We start from the raw sequence: 15,902 nt of genomic DNA on the forward strand, positions 1-15,902 counted from the left end.
ATCACAGAACAAGAAATGCTTGCCTGGGAGGATAACATAATATAAAGCGAGTCTGGAAGTCACTCATAAAGGACAGGATATTAAAGCTGGGGTAGGGGAGGGGCAGGCTATTAATCTGTGTCTGTGATGTCAAAGACACATGCCAAATGGTTCTTCTGCAATTTGGACAACTTCCAGCAGAGGTGTTCACCAGTCAAAGTGCAGAGCCTGGCCCATCTTCTACCCAATTCTCTGGTTTCTGGGGAAGGAGCAGTAAATATTTCACAAGAGAGTGTGACTGGAGTAAAGAGTTGAACTGGAGCAGTTCAGGAACCATAGGGGTGACAAATCCTCCTGTTCATGAGACAACTGTGCTCTAAAAGACTGATTATAGGAGAAGCCCGTATCTAAGACACAATTGCATGAAGTCTTCACGCAAATTCTTTTTCTCCAAACCTGATGCTGTCAGTCTCTGAGTGGGAGAGGCAAAGACCTTCATTGCTTTGTACCATCAGGCTGGCTGGCTGAGCAGAGGTGTCAGCTTCTGCTTGCATTTTATCATGCTTAAAAAGAGAAGCAAGTAAAGAAACAGCCTTTGCCAGTGATTACCTTCTACCTCCACACCCCCCATCTTTGCATACACTGCTTGGTACCACAGAGCATATCACAGTGTGGAGGCTGAATGCAATTCCTGAAATATTTTCTCTTCCCTCCTGACAAGTTTCTTTAATGTTTTTGTGGGTGTAAGAACAGCTTGGTATTTGTATTAGGGTAGCAAACAGTTCATCAGTGGGGTGGAAATTTACTGTGCCAGTTGTTAAACATACATATGAAGTAAGATGGATTCCTGCTTACAGCTTACAGGGGCAGGCAGGGCTATGATTATAGTAGAATTGCTGTTGGCCTTTAAGGACACCTGTGAATGATTTGGACCAGTCACCGTGGAGATCTGTGCTGGAGTCAAAGGTTGTTTTTAGCTTTGCCGACTCCTTGTCTATCTCAGATGACAGGAGGCTGAGATGTCAGGCAGACAAAATTCCTGTCCCCATGAATGGGCACTTTGCAAGTAGTGAGAGACGGCAAGGATCTTGCTCATTGCTGTTACCCATCTTTCCTATTTTATTTGCTTTTTTCCTTGGATTGTTAGTTCTCAGACATTTTGTATTTGTCTTTAAACTTGACAGAGACAGAGAAAACTCTACAAACATTTACTATCAAAATGTTAAGTATAACAGTTTATCTCAGAAATCAGCAAAGATGCATCTCATTACAGGTGTTACAAATAATCATGGTCCTGTTAAGTGTATAGTGTAACCAAGTTGCTGTTGTCTTCATCTACATCTTTCTAAAGCTATATAGAATTACCTCATCCTGAATATCTCAGAGATTGTTTGTAGGCAGAATTCATGGCAAACATTGGTTACTCTCTCATAAATCTGAGGGAAATCTTTCCAGATTCTCAGGTCATGTCAATCAACTTTGCTTGCTTGAAGTTAATGATGCAACAACACTGGGAGTCAGGTGAGAATCTGAATTATTGTGCTGGAACCTGATCTATGCTCTGTGCCTGCCTCTGGGTTAGATGAGAGTGAGAGCTTTCATTTCACCTCTGAAGAAGCATAAGAGATGTCTTTGTCCTTCCAGAGACAGAGACTGCCAAATTTGCTTTTGCAAGTTCTGAATGAAAAGGTATCAGAAAGGGGGAGGATGGGCTCCTGCACAAAGTGGCTTTTTGTTGTATTTTTGCTTGTTCAGACTTCTGTTAGATGGAGAAAGTGAAGCCCATGTGAATTCGCTTAAGTTAGCTGATGTGGCCTGGAGACAGCAAGGATGTAGCTGCAGCATCTTACTGCTCACCCTAGTGTATCTGGTCTCCAAATAAGCTGAAGGATGTGTCTGTGGCATACTGCTGTTCAGATACATGCACAGCTGGGACTTGTGCTTTGCTTCCCTCCCCTTCCTATTAGGGATCATATAAAAAGATCCTTTGTAAAGCAAGTTTGTAAATAATTTAATAGCAGATATAAAAAGCTCTTTTTTTCTTTTTAAACTGTAAATCTGTCTGTATGAAAAATATTCCTAGCAAAGTTCACACAGAGAAGGCTTAAAGTTGTTACTAGGCATATAAATTGACTGCTTTCTCATTTATATGCAGGCAAATTTCTCTAATTTATTAATCTGATTAGCATAGTAAATTACGGCACTTATTGTCACCGAGAAGTCTCACTGAAGGAAGGTTTTATAAAGCTATAACTGAATGGAAATATAAAAAAAAAAATACATGAGTGGTTTTAATTCTTTTCCCTTTCAAAAATATTTTTCTTTAGAAGCAAAAAGATTTCAAAAAATACACTGATTGCAAGAATCTAACTTTCTTAGATTGCTTCACCCATACGTATTTTGTTTAATTCAGGGCAGAGGAAAGAGATTATTGAACTTAAGTTTGAAAGTTCACAAGGGGAAAAAATAGCTTAGAGAAACTGTTCTGTGGTAACGTAGGAAGACACTTAATTAACTGGGGCTTCATTTAAAACTGTAGTGTAAATCTTTTAAAAATTAATCAAAGTCTCTGCTGAATTATCTCTTAGCCAAGTTTTACAGTCAAAAGGATCTTAAATCAGTAAGACCTGTCACTGGGAGAGCTGTGGTAGGTTTTTTCACATTCTCTGCAAGCTCATCTGGTCTTGGACTTGAAAGTCTTCCTTGGGTCCATTTGCTCTAGCAACAGCTGGCTTTTTGAAGCAGCACATTTGCAGTTCACAATTAAACAGTATTCCAGCGAATTTGAGCTCAGGCAGATGAAGAACATCAATGACAGTGAGTTTCCTCCCTCCCACCCTTTGCTTGTTCAGTTTTAAAAAACCTTTATTTTACTTTAATCGCTCTTTAGAGACACGGTTGCTGGAATTCTCTCTTCATCGTGGTTTCCAGCTGAGAAATTGTTCTCCCTTCTTGCTGAGGCAAAAGGAGAGAGTGTCAGCCCACACACGCTGCAGATGTGAAAGGGGGTAAACAGGGGGAAGCAATGACAGTTAAAGAGCATATGGTCAAAAATAAATCTGTACAGTAGTGCCAGTCCATATTAATCACAACATTAAGAATAATAGCATATCTGTATAAGTAGCATGCTAAATGTCCTATTACATTTACTAGCCTTCATATATCTGTATCTGTATGTTTATCAGGGTGTCTTATATGATATACTATATGAAGTGAGGGAGGATTTATAGTACATTTTGTGTAAAGGATCTGATAAAAAACTGCAGAAAAAGGCACGATGAAACATTAACATCTGGAAAGACGTATGCCACTGGAATAACACACACCAAATATGTGGATGAATGTATGAAAGAACAATAGAACTGAAGCATTATCTTAGCAAAACTGCAATGTGCCAAGCTTTTTACATATGGTTAAAAAATGTAGTCTCTAAGTTTTCATCTGAAGTTTAGCACTGTGAGGAGGCTTCATGCTGTATCACTGTTAACGTGTTACTTTGAGATCTTGGGGGGTTGTTAGTAGAAATAACTTCATATGTTTTTGAGATGGGTCTGTTTTGCTCTGAACATGTGTGTGCCTTAGAGGGAATGAGGAACAGGCTGAACTAAACTAGGAAAATTTTTCAGTGTGCATGAGGTTTTACCAACCAAACCAACACTTTTAATAGGTCTGCTTATACTACTTGTATTCTGCTAGGAGCATGTAGGAAGGGGACAGGTGACCAGCCCTACCTTTGTGGCTGCGTCTATATTGAGTACATAGTCTGGATAGTGAACTTGTACTCTGTGTGCAGGCATGAAGGTAAATTGGGGGTATGTATTTTTTATAGCACTGTCCAAGCCTTAGGCTTGAAAAAGCCTTTCTAGAATGGCTGCTCTCCCATAATCTGTAATGGTGCAGATCTAAATCAATTATCTGTTAAAAAAATAATCCATTGTGATTCTCTGCTGTAAAAATTAAGCACTTGAGTTCTTCAACTGTGGTAAAATATAAGGGATTTTTCTGTCGGTACTTCCCTGAAGCTGTGAAGTTGCTGTTACCTGGGTTTCACTGCAAGGACATGGAAATGGATGACTTCCCCTAGGGAAGGATAGTGACCCGTGGTGAGCATGGGTATGAGGGATACTGGGTTGGAAGTAGCAGAACACCAAGCAGAGCTCTGTGTTGCAGCTATCAAATGCTGTTGGATGTTACTGAGCCTCAGGTCTGAACCCAAGGAAAACACTGCTTTAGAGGAGTTCTGTCAGGCTATCAGCTTTTCTCTGCAATTCGAAGGATTTTTTTGAAGGATGCAAAGGTTTCCATCACTCCATTAATAGTGGTTTCAGAGGAAGGACCATCACAAGTCTTTGGCTAAGCTATAAAAGCAGGTGCTCTGCATTAACTCTGGGACCCACTGGTGCACACCTAAGTCAGATACCTGCCCTTATTAATACTTTGCTGAATTATATCTGTATACTTGTCTCTGCCAGCAAAGCACTGAAGCATGTATTTAAATCATTGTTGAAAGTACTTAACCATAGTTAACTAGAAAATTATAATATTTCTTCCCTTGTACAGTGTTTTACGATGAGTTGATTTCCCCAAAGAATATGAATATATCTTTAATAAGTGTCAGAGACACTGTTCCATATAGTGGTATTGGGGGTTCCTGTTATTTTGTTTTCTGTTCTTAATGTAAGAATGACAGAGGTGAGCATTAGAGCCATTTGAAGGGGGAAATATGAATGCACACCATGAATAATAGGCTGGGTTTTCTTCATCTGGGGCTTATTTTCTGTCTTCATCACCTGGTGCTCAGAGTTCCCAAGCATGCCTCTGAATTTCTTATTTGCAGAAATAACATTATCTGGAAAGAAATATGATGCATATGCAAAATATTATCCGAAGTGCAGTGTGTCCTTGTGACTGTCACAGGCAATAGTAGCACCCCGTTAATAAGCTTGTATCCATGTAGCAGTACATGCCAGAGCTCCTTTGCCCAGAATAGGAATGGGACTGCTTCAGAAGCAGTGAGGACGCTAGTAAGGTGCCTGCTGGAGACACACTTCATCCAACAGGAAGGATAATAGAATTGCTTTTTTAAAATCAGCTCCTAAAATAGAGAACTTTATGACTTGATATTTCAATAGATATGGAATTATTTATCAGCCTTGCATGCAATTCACTCGATCTCACAAATCCATCACACAAAGAATACTATGACTGCCTCTGCCTGTGTTTGTCTCAGCTCCATCACCAATTGCTGTGTTTTCCTTCTACCCTTATTAAGTAGCTACAGCAAGCGAGGATAAGAAATGAAAATCTCTCCTGCTCAAAGCATGTTCAGTTGAGTGTCTCAGGTGGTGTGTGGTCTTGTGCCAGATTTTTGAGTACAAAGAGGATGCAAGTTTCTTTGAACTGAAAACCTTATCTTTCAAACTTTTTCAGGTAAAAGCACTTACAGGAAACTTTTTAGATAGTCTGACAGCCACTTCTGTTGTTCTTGTCAGTGTCAAAATGCTCCTGTAAACCTAGTAACTGAGAATGAATGTGCTGCATGGCTGGAGCTGTGTTGTGATTGTTGACAGGTTTGAGTACAAACAGAATGGCTAACATGGACTGAGCTGCTCAAGCATTACAAAGCTCCTCAAAATGGAAAGCAGTCATTAACACCACTGAAGCTTTCTTAGGTGGTCAGTAACTTTCTGCTGGTCAGCATCTCATTATTCACACCAAGTCTTCTGTTCTTTCTGATTTCCTCCCAAGCACATGATATATTTGCAGCAGCCCTCCTAGATTTACTGTTTTGCATCTGAACGAGGCAGCAGCTGCTGATGCTGTGATGATGCATGCAATCTAAGGCTGCCAGGTTTTTATTCTTGTCTATGGAGGTTTTCTTTGGCTGCTACTGGGAAGCTTATTGGGCATGGTCAGTGTTTTAGGATGGGCTAGAGACATGGTTAAAATACAGTTAACGGACTGCCTAGGTACTCAAAGACATGCAAATGATTTAAATGTCCTAAACAAGAGCATGATGTGAATAGGAGGATTTTTTTCCAGATGACAGACCTCATAAAAGTGTTTTTGATAAGTTGCTTTTTTTGTGTGCATGATAGTTTTTGAACAAGTGTTCTTTTAAGATTAGAGTGCCAGTTTATGCATTTGAACAGTATAGACGCCACAGCGAAAAAGATGGCTTTGGTGGATGCCTTGACTTTTGTGTCAGACTGCATAGAATTTGGCCCTGGGGAAGAATATATTATTTTGTTAGAGTGGATTGAATTAAAACCTGTTTTTTCTTTCATGTTCTCTTCTTGTTACACCTTTATGAACTGAATTTTGCCGCTGAGTGTGCAGTTCAGCTTGGTTATGCTCTCTCTGTCCAAGCTGGGCAATAGCTGCCTTGCTATAAAGGCAGTCCTTCTTGTTGCAGCTCCTATCCCCAGGCTGAACTCTGCCTCAGCAGGGAGGAAATGACACCAAGAGTATCCCTTCCTTCAGTATTTGTGAGACTGGGAGATTCCTGCAGTGGAGAGCATTAGCTAGAGCTGAACAAATGAGTCTGGGGCTTCATCTCCAAGGGTCCCTCAAATAGAGTTTATTTGGGGTGATGGTTGGGTTCTTTTAATGAAGCTGGAAATGGACTTTAAATGCTGGAGAGGGTAACAGGATAAGAGAGAAAGATGCAAAAGTTCTGTGATAATTTTCACTTAAATTACAAATATTTTTCTTCTACAAAAACAGTTGATACACAAATGGTAATGGAAGTATATGTTTAAATCACTAAAAAGGTCACTTGTAGCCAGAGCATTGATCTGTCTGCTTGTTTCTCTAGACACAGGTGGAATAACCTCCAAGTTGTATTTAACTGCTGTTCTGTGTTCCTGTGTACAGCCTTAAGCAATATCCAGAGCTGTTTTGACTGCTCGGTATCCTTTGTTTGTTCACATCAGCTGATAGTCTTTGTTTGTCTTCATTTCTGATAGTCTTCATTTCTTCATTTCTGATAGTCTTCATTTCTTCATTTCTGATAGTCTTCATTTCTTCATTTTTGATAGTCTTCATTTCTCATCAGTCTTTCTTATGCTGAATGTAGCTCTTGAACTATCCTACCCCTGGTAGGATAACTAACCCAGCTGGTTAGTTTGCAGCTCATGTGAGCAGTGAAATTAAAAAAAAATAAGTAAAAAAAGTTTGACCCCATGTTTGTGTATTGACTCCACTACAGGAGAGGAGGAAGCGGGTCCTGGTTGCTTTTCACTCTGCTGTATGCTTTAGCATGAGTGTCAAGATGCTCATTAAGAATTCTGGGCCACTTCAGAATGTTAACACATTAACATGCAAAGGTGCAGATATCTGCCTTGTTTTTATAATGCTATTCTATTTATATAGTGCTAGCACTTGAAGGGTATGAGAGACTCCATTACCAGCTACAGCAACATCCTAAGTAAAACTGCCAAGTTACTGTGGAAGTAATCTGGCAGCTTGCATGAGTTCAGGTTCGGATCTCTCTCCTAACCAGCTGTTGAGTCCACCTCAAATGTCTCTATGTGTGCTCCAGCATCTCATGTATCCTCATGCTCTCATTGACAGTTCACCATTGAAACCTCCTCCTCCTCCCATTGCAGTGGAGTCCCCCAAGGCCCTGCAACTGTTTTGAGATAGCAAATGGGCTTCCTCTCATCTCCCCAGCTTTATCTCCAGTAGCATCACTTGCTTTGTGTGGGATTTGGGTGCTTTTACTTAACACGTGCCTATACAAGAGTAAAGGCATCTTTAAGCCTGATGTACCAATACGGGTGATGGGGAAAAAGTTTTCCTTCACCTCTTGGGTTGACTGAATTGATGGGTGGATATGGGGACTTAAAATTTGCATATTGCTGCTCAAAGGTGCCTTATGAGTGTCTCATGGGTGTCTCATGGGCCCATAAGGATCCCTATTAGCCATGCAGAAGAGGTGAAAACTCTGCCTGCCCAATTCCTACTAAAATCAATGGGAAGGCACATAGTGCTTTTAAATGGCTCAGTCTTCAGCTGAAGAAAGTGCCTCTGAAGGTGAATGGCTTGTTAACCTGTATGAATCCTGTGTTTCTTGCTCAGAAAGCCCCAAATGCCTGTGTTATTTGAGGAGTCATGTCCAATGAACAGGATACATACTAATGTGGCCTCTTCCTTAGGATTGGGGTAGAAATCTCTATTTCTGATACTGGCACTTTGAAATAAAAAGTTCATGTTCAGCATGAACAGCTGAAGTAGAAGGACTGAACAGGATCTTGACTTACAAGATCCTGTTTCAAGAAGAGATGATACTTGTTTGTGTGGGTAGATCCAGTAGCAGTGCTTTGACCATTAATACTTTCCACCCATGATTCTATTGTCAGTTAAAGGTTTGGAATTTACAAGACAGTCCTCTGCAATTGCACTAGACAGTAGTGCAGAGGGATTTAGAGGACATGATTGTCACAGACCCCTGCAGTTTTAATTTTGAGCTTAGACATGTAAGCACTAGTTTTGAATTTTAGTGTGGAAGTCTGGAATGAAATAATTCTGTAAAATAATAATGCTAACAGACACAGTACCTCACTGTGATCAGTGTAACGAGATATCACTTTACCACTTAAAATACTTCTTGTGTTGTGTGGTTTCTTAGAGATGCAATTAAGGGGAGGAACTTTTAAGCTATGCTAAGTCAGTCATCAGGCAGATTTGCTGCAAAGGAAAATGTACTGCTTGAATGTAGTATAAGCATGAGAAATACGAGACCTTGTCTTTGTATTTGTACCTAAGCACATCCCAAGGTAGTGGAGGAGAAAATAAGAATGGAATAATACGCTAACATTGTTCTGTACAACACACCCTGTGCTTAGAAAGGCTTCATCAGCTTATCTGTCATTAGCATGCATTTAAATCTGTCTTGCTTCATTTTTTGAGGGGTGTTGCTTTGCAAATACAAGGGTCTTGTAATGAGGACAAGTATTATTTGTTTCCTAGGGTCTACAGGTGATTCAGACTCTTCTGAGGTGCAGCAAAAAACTTCTTCTGAAAGAGCTGGCCTTCACATTAAATGGTCCACTCCCCTGTACTGTAAAGAAACTAGGTGTCAGCCTCACTTGAGGCAGGAGTAACCTTTTGTTGCATAAATCCCTGCTTGAAGTTAATCCTGTATTTGAATGCATTGCTGTAATGCTTGCTGAAGTTGGTGATGCCTGGATAAGACCAACAAAGAATTGTCAGTACAGAAGGAAAATGAAATGATGGTTCTGGTTGTAGTGTTCGAAGTGGTGTATTAGTTTCAGTGCTAATTGTGGGGAAGAAAAAGGAATCAAACGCTCTATAATGGGCTATATTAAAAAAAAAAAAAAAAAAAAAAAAAAGAAAAAACCCACATACAAACCCCAAAAATATCACCAACCCCAACAAAAAAAAAAAACAAACAAATCATGGCAGGGTTCATGGGTATCTATATTTCAGAAGGACTAATTGAAGCACAGAAAAGGTAAGCAATCTACCATTACCTTGTGAATCAAAACAATTTGACATGCAACCCAGAAGCCTGCCTTTAAGCTCTTTTACTAGAGGGGTAAGACAGCTTTCTCTGAAGGAAGGTGTCTGGCTTCTTGCTTGGAATGAAATTAAATTAGCATGGCAGTATGTGCTTTGTACATCTGCTGTGTAATATGCTTTGCAAAATGCAGACATCCAGAGCAGGGATGCAGATGCTCCACTACTTGCAGAAGTTAATGACAATTATCCTAGTCTTTGATAGCAAACGAAGTCGTGAGGCTCTCATTTCCACAATTCATCATGCCACCGAAGGCTTGCTGAGTGATCCTTCATGACAGGCTGGTGAGAAAAATATACAAACTCATATGCTGGTGTTGCAAATCAATTCTGCAGCAAAGTGGAAATAACTCTTGTGCCAATAAGCAGAGAGGCCTATGAAAAAATACCCGTTTTCTGAATTTTCAACTTGCAGATAGCAAGAGAAGCCATCAATCATGTTAGAGAGCTTCTATTCCAGCAATGTTGTTCTTAAAGACACACCAGATGAAGTCAGACAAGACCAGAATATGCAAAGCCCCCCTCCTTTTTTTTTCCTTCATTCCTTTCTAGAGGGTTGAGAATGAGAAAGGACCTTTTTTTCTTTTTCTACTTGTTTTAAAGCAAACCTGTAGCATTGTAAAAGCATGTATATTGGTGAAGTTTACTGTCAACTTGACTAATTAATTGCTTCACAAATGGCTATTAATCATACATTAATGAGATACTTTTTGCTTTGGCAAATAGAGATTCTGTGGCAATTCGCTCTCCTTGGTACCCCAAGCAGGCTAAAAGCATGCAAAACTCATCTTACTGCACCATGGTGTGTTTGAAACTGCTCAGCAGCTGAACAGAAGCAAATAGCTGGGACATTTTAACTGTCCATATTTCACTGTCTAAATTCAGAAGCACTTAATCATTCCTTCAAGGCTTCTTTTGTTCCTTTTCATTCTGCCTTGTTACATGTGTTTGAAGCATACTCTGGGCCGCAAGAAAAAGGCTGCCGTGCCTCCTGTTACAAATGTGCTCAGATAAACATGTGCTGCCTGTTGTCTTGCAAAAATGATCATCATCTTGTGTGTAGGAAATAAAAATTGAAACCTAGTAGGTGTGCTTTCAGTATCTCTTGAAATCCACCTGTGTTGTTAATGCCCACAGTGAACAAAAGGAAAAGGGCATCATGCATTGGGATGCTGTTTCATTTTCTCATTGGCAGACTGTTTGCAAGATTGACATCTTGGATAAATTTACCTTTTCCTCTTTAATATGAAATAAGTCAGTTTGCACCACTGAAAGCAATCAATTTGTTATTTTCTGAAAAAAAACTGAGCAGTAGTGACTTGATCAAGATATCATGAGGCCCAAACCTGAAGTTATTCACAAACAGGCAGTGGAAAACTCCACTCTACTCCTTCACATGCCTTGATGTGTGGCACTGCAAGCATAATATCTACTAGTTACTCAGGTTTAACTAGAGTAGGAACTGATGGGTGGCTTCTTCAATTACTCCTACTTAGAGACAGAAAGGTTTGGCTGGCTGAAAGCACACACTGTAATACGCCTACACTTCTGAGCTCTTAACGAGGTTCAAAACTATCTGCAATCTGGCCAAATGATCACAAACTGATAGCTGTGGAATTGCATTTTTAGAAGCCACTGATAGTCGATGAACAATGTGAAAGCCAAAGAGGAGCTCTGTATTTCCAGTGGCTTTTACTGCTGGCACTTCATACGTCCTTCTCTGGTTAGTTCAACAGGCAAGTTCAAATACATCAGGAAATAGACTAATATCAAATACAGCTGTCTGATGAAACTCACTGTCCAATTGATGAAATTTTAATTTACTTTGCTCTTGTCCTTTCCAAATGGTTACCTTTCAGTTTCCCTCATGCCAGGTTTCTGTAGATGTTCATTTTCTGAGAAAAATGTATTTGTTCTCTAAAGGGTACTGCAGTGTGTTTTCTTTTGGCAACAGGCTGATGAAAACAATAAATTATTCAACCTAAGAATATCTAAAATGATGACTCACTGCTGGTTCCTATTTTTTAGACCTTGTTTTCATTAGCTTCTACATTAATAGTCCAAATGTGCAGTTGTATTGAAATGTCCTGTGAAATTGCCCTTCTCTCCTCAAATTGGGAAGCTCCAAGCCTCTAGTAACTGTTGCAAGGTGGTGTTCCTCATTCTGTGAAATAAAATATGGTCTGGATTTGACAAGAAAGATTAATCTGTAACCACTGGTTGCCACCCCCCCCCCCCCAGCTCCAAAACAAAAAAGCACTGCTGCTATACAGCCACAGCAAGGGTAGGAGTTGTTATTAAAGAAAGCATCAAAATGACCTTCTCCCAACTATTGAGCTTTCTCTGCTTCACCTCTTTCATAATGAAAGCAAAGAAATAAGTTCAGAGGACACATGCACCAAGTACACTCTTGAGTAATTTTAGCTTTCTCATTCATAGGGGAAAACTAACATTGCAGGTTATCACCATCAAAATAAATCTGTTTTCACCTTGCATAAACTAGGCAGCGTAAAATATTGCTTCTTTGTGTGCTGAAATCGAATACTGTGGTAGATGAAAACAGATTCTTTGTACTGATGAAAGTCTTCTGAGCTGTGCAGGTGAGTTAAAGCCTCTGAGCACTATTGACAGAAGAAACCTTCATGCCTTTGAGTAAACCCATTTATTTCAAAATGATCTTTGAAAAAGAGATGGTAAATGCCCATTTGATATGCAAATTCTGGGTTTGTTACTGCATGGGATATGGCCAACAAGTAAGCTAATAATATGTGGCCAGCATGTTAAAAGTATTTGACTGCATACGCTTTAATTCATTTTGGGGTGTCTAACACAGGACAGCTCCTGAGCCAGACAGCCACATGGTGGGGACCATTGCCAGGGCCAATAGGATCCTGGTGATAGAAGGCTCCCATCTACTCTTAGGTCTTCATGTATATTTTAACTTATAGAATGGTTTGGGTTGGAAGAGACCTTAGATCATCTACTTCCAACTCCCTGCCATGGGCAGGGACACCTCCCGCTAGACCAGGTTGCTCAAAGCTCCATCCATCCTGGCCTTGAACACTGCCAGGGATGGGGCAGCCACAGCTTCTCTGGGCAACCTGTTCCAGCTCCTCACCACCCTCAAGGGAATCACAGAAGGTTACCCGAACATGAAAGCACGTGGTCATTTTGCCCTTTTTATTTTTTACGTCATTCTGACTGACTTATCACTTTCAAAACTTGTTTCATGCAGCTCCTCTACTGTAGCAGAGAAGCGATAAACCTTACGTTTTTCTGAGCAGTGCTTTGCTTAAATATTTTTTTCATCCACCTATCAATATTTCTAATGCTTAAAAAAACAACTAATGTTTATGTTATGTCTTAATAATTACTTTATCTCAGACTATGATAAACACAATTTGGGTTCATCTGTTCTGCCTTAAAGAGATCTGGAATATTCTGTGGTGCGCCCCCCTGAAGATCTGTATTTGCTAAAGGTATGCTACAAGCTAATGCACACATCCATTTCGTATGTTCAGGAGAGTACTTAAAGTGGTTAGCTATTCCTTCATGGATAGCAGCAAAGAGGGCTAAACATCCATGACCTTTCATGTTTGGGTTGTCTTCTCTGCTTGTTAACAGAAAATACATAGGTGATGTTTCCCAAATTCATCCTTAGCATCTCCCACGGTTGCGGAGTTTACACAAAGACAGCAGATTCTCCCATGTTTATTCTTTTTTGTGCTGCAGATTATTCCTAGGAGTCCTGTTATACACTCTTTTTATCTGGGCCGTGTGTTTCTTATTTCTCCTCAGCAACAATTGTGTTCTTTTCTAACACAGCTAAACATGGAAACATTTCCATATTTTTGGTGGGTCCTGGGAATTTTCCTTTCAGGTTTGAGAAAACAACAAGCTGACAAGCTGCTTCTTGGCATGACACAGCATGTGTTAATCTGTGTCGTTTCCAGGCTACTTTGTTCATAGTTAATTTGTTAAATTCTTTTCGAGAACAGACATGTTCCCCACTGAGCAATCGGCACAGCTGCAGGGAGAGCCAGTGGCCAAACAGAGCCCACTGTGCACTGTGTATTCAGAGCTGGAATGTGAAGTCAGACTCAGGGCAGCGTCCTCAGAAGAGCACACAACTACTTTGGGGTCGCTTTTGTACCCAGGACTGACGGTAACACCAGCCACTGCCCCCAGAGTTGTGTGCTGCCTCAATCGTTACCCTGTAAGAGGGAGGAAACAACAGTGCTTTTAATCACCTTTTTTCTTTTCATGCTTTTTAACAGTTTGGCTCATGCTGCATATGGCACTGTGCAGTTTCTCTGATATACTAGATTAGCAATGTACTCCCTAAAAGAATAAGTAAAAAATTGCTGGTGAAGAGAGATCAAATAGTGTTACTTAGCCAAAAAAAAGGGGGGGGGGGGGAAGGAGGAGAGAAATTGAGTCATAGCTCTAACTTAACCTTGGTGTTCACAAAAAAAACATATTCCTATAGGGTACCCCTTAGTATCCTAAGATCCCTCAAAATATTAAGAAAAACCCTACAGATCCTAGTTGTTATTCCTAGAAGCGTCAGTTGATCTTTCTCAATTTTGTGAGGCTCTGAATTTTAACTCTTCTGTCACTGAAAATCAGGTCCCAAAATACCCCGGGCTGCATATCAGCCACTTGTGTAAATGCTGGGGGAAGCAAAAGAGATTAAACCTTTTGTGTTTATCCCTGGTTTTATGGGAGGCCTTTCAAAGGCCATTGATACGAAAATGCCACTTGACAAAGAACACTTCACAATTTGTGCATCCCCACACATTTCTGTGAAAGATTAGAAGGAGCATGCTGCTGAAAATTCCTTTACAAGTAAAGTATGTCATCCAATCTACTTCTGTGACTCTCATTAATCTTGTGTTGTATTCAGATGTCTATTTATGCATAAGAAATTGCAATTTTTTTTCTTTGCTCTCTGTTTCAGAAGTCCTGTTGCAAGAATCTGAAGCATCTTTTGGTCCAGCTGTTGAAGCTCTAAGTTAGTCTGCAAGGTAAGGAGTTGCCCTCTTTACCCAAGTGCTGGTGGGTGCTGTTTAGTGTGGTCACTATCCAATGCAGTGCTGGAGTTTAGGGAAGAACCTTTTCCTAAACTTCTATTGATTGTGTTAGTAGTAGTCTCTGTGATTCAGAGCTAAATGTGGACTGTGCTGTTTCAGTGTTGTTATGGGTAAGATTCATAGCATGTTCAGGAAGATCATGGGCTGACCTGCAGGACACTTTTTTGTTTAAACTTTATCACACTGCATGAACACATTGCCTGCAAGTTGTGAAGAGGGTTCTGCCAATAGAAAAAGGTTGACGAAGTCCAAAGCGTGTAGAGATGGGTTTGCTTCATGGAAGTAAATAAATGGTTGCATGAGTAAGGAAGGAGGTGCAGGTCAAGTTGTCTGGAGGGTTTGGTTCCTACTTTTCTCCATCATGAGGCAGAATTTTGGAAGCACTCAGCTCCCAACAGTTCACATGGAGGGTAAGGATTGCCCTTGAGAGCAAAACTTTCTTTTAAAGCTCCATGTCCTCTTAAGTTAGACATGGGAGAGTTTTCGATATTAGTACTGTCTTGTCTCCTTTGGATAGACAATGGAAAGAAGAATGACTGCCTTGGACACATACATGCCCCTTTCTCTACCCTTCTGCAATTTGCTTGAGTGCTGTATGAGCAGCTGGCTTTTTATTGCATGGTGATAAGAACCTGATTCACTGCTGCCTTCCTGAAGTTATTTCATACAGGCAGTGCTTGTTAACCAAGAATCATTTCAGGACCCAGGGTTGAGAGTGTGAACAGATCTCTTGGATTGCCCATTCCATGCTTGGTTCCCACAAACCCTGTGTGGTAGCCCTTCATAACTGGGTGCCTGTCAGTGATGGGGACTCATTGCTGCTTGCAGGCAGTCAAAAACTGTGAGATGACTTTTGAAGTGCAAGTGATGTACCAGCCTAAAACACCATTGTAATTGGTCGGTGTTTGCTTTAATTTATCACATGAGGCATTGTCTTCTTTGTAAGTAGAAATGGGATTGTCAGGTACATGCTAAACACTGATCTGAACTACAACTTGATGTTTCCTCGAACCAGATTGCCATGATTTTTATTTGGCTTATCGACGTTAGAATTGTAGCTCAGTGTACTTATTAATTTCAACAGCAACCATTTTAAGGCACTTTATCTCACCTTCTCCTTTTGGAAAAAAACAGCCAACTTGTGCTATACTGTGTCCCACTCAGGCTCAGTGGGCCTCCAAGTCTTCCTTTTGAGTAGGAAAGGCTTTCTGGAAGATGGCATTTAAAGATCAGAACGACAAAGCTCATTTGTCATTTAGCTCCCAGTGTGGCCACAAGGAGCTTGAT

The 15,902-nt window shown here is 40.3% G+C and overlaps 1 long non-coding RNA gene across 2 annotated transcripts in view; it reads left to right on the top strand.

Annotated features, from left to right (window-relative positions):
* Positions 1-15,902, top strand: part of LOC134155548 (uncharacterized) — a 230,547-nt gene that overhangs the window by 85,507 nt on the left and 129,138 nt on the right. The window contains exon 2 of one of the 2 annotated variants that reach the window (XR_009961616.1): positions 14,483-14,540. This is a non-coding gene — a long non-coding RNA (uncharacterized LOC134155548). The remainder of the gene's footprint in view (positions 1-14,482; positions 14,541-15,902) is intronic. The other variant, XR_009961615.1, reaches the window with a different exon arrangement.

The sequence above is a fragment of the Pezoporus occidentalis genome, unplaced genomic scaffold (assembly GCF_034315485.1).
Source record: "Pezoporus occidentalis ecotype Australia unplaced genomic scaffold, CSIRO_AGI_Poc_V1 ctg79, whole genome shotgun sequence".
In the NCBI taxonomy this organism is placed as follows: Eukaryota; Metazoa; Chordata; class Aves; order Psittaciformes; family Psittacidae; genus Pezoporus; species Pezoporus occidentalis.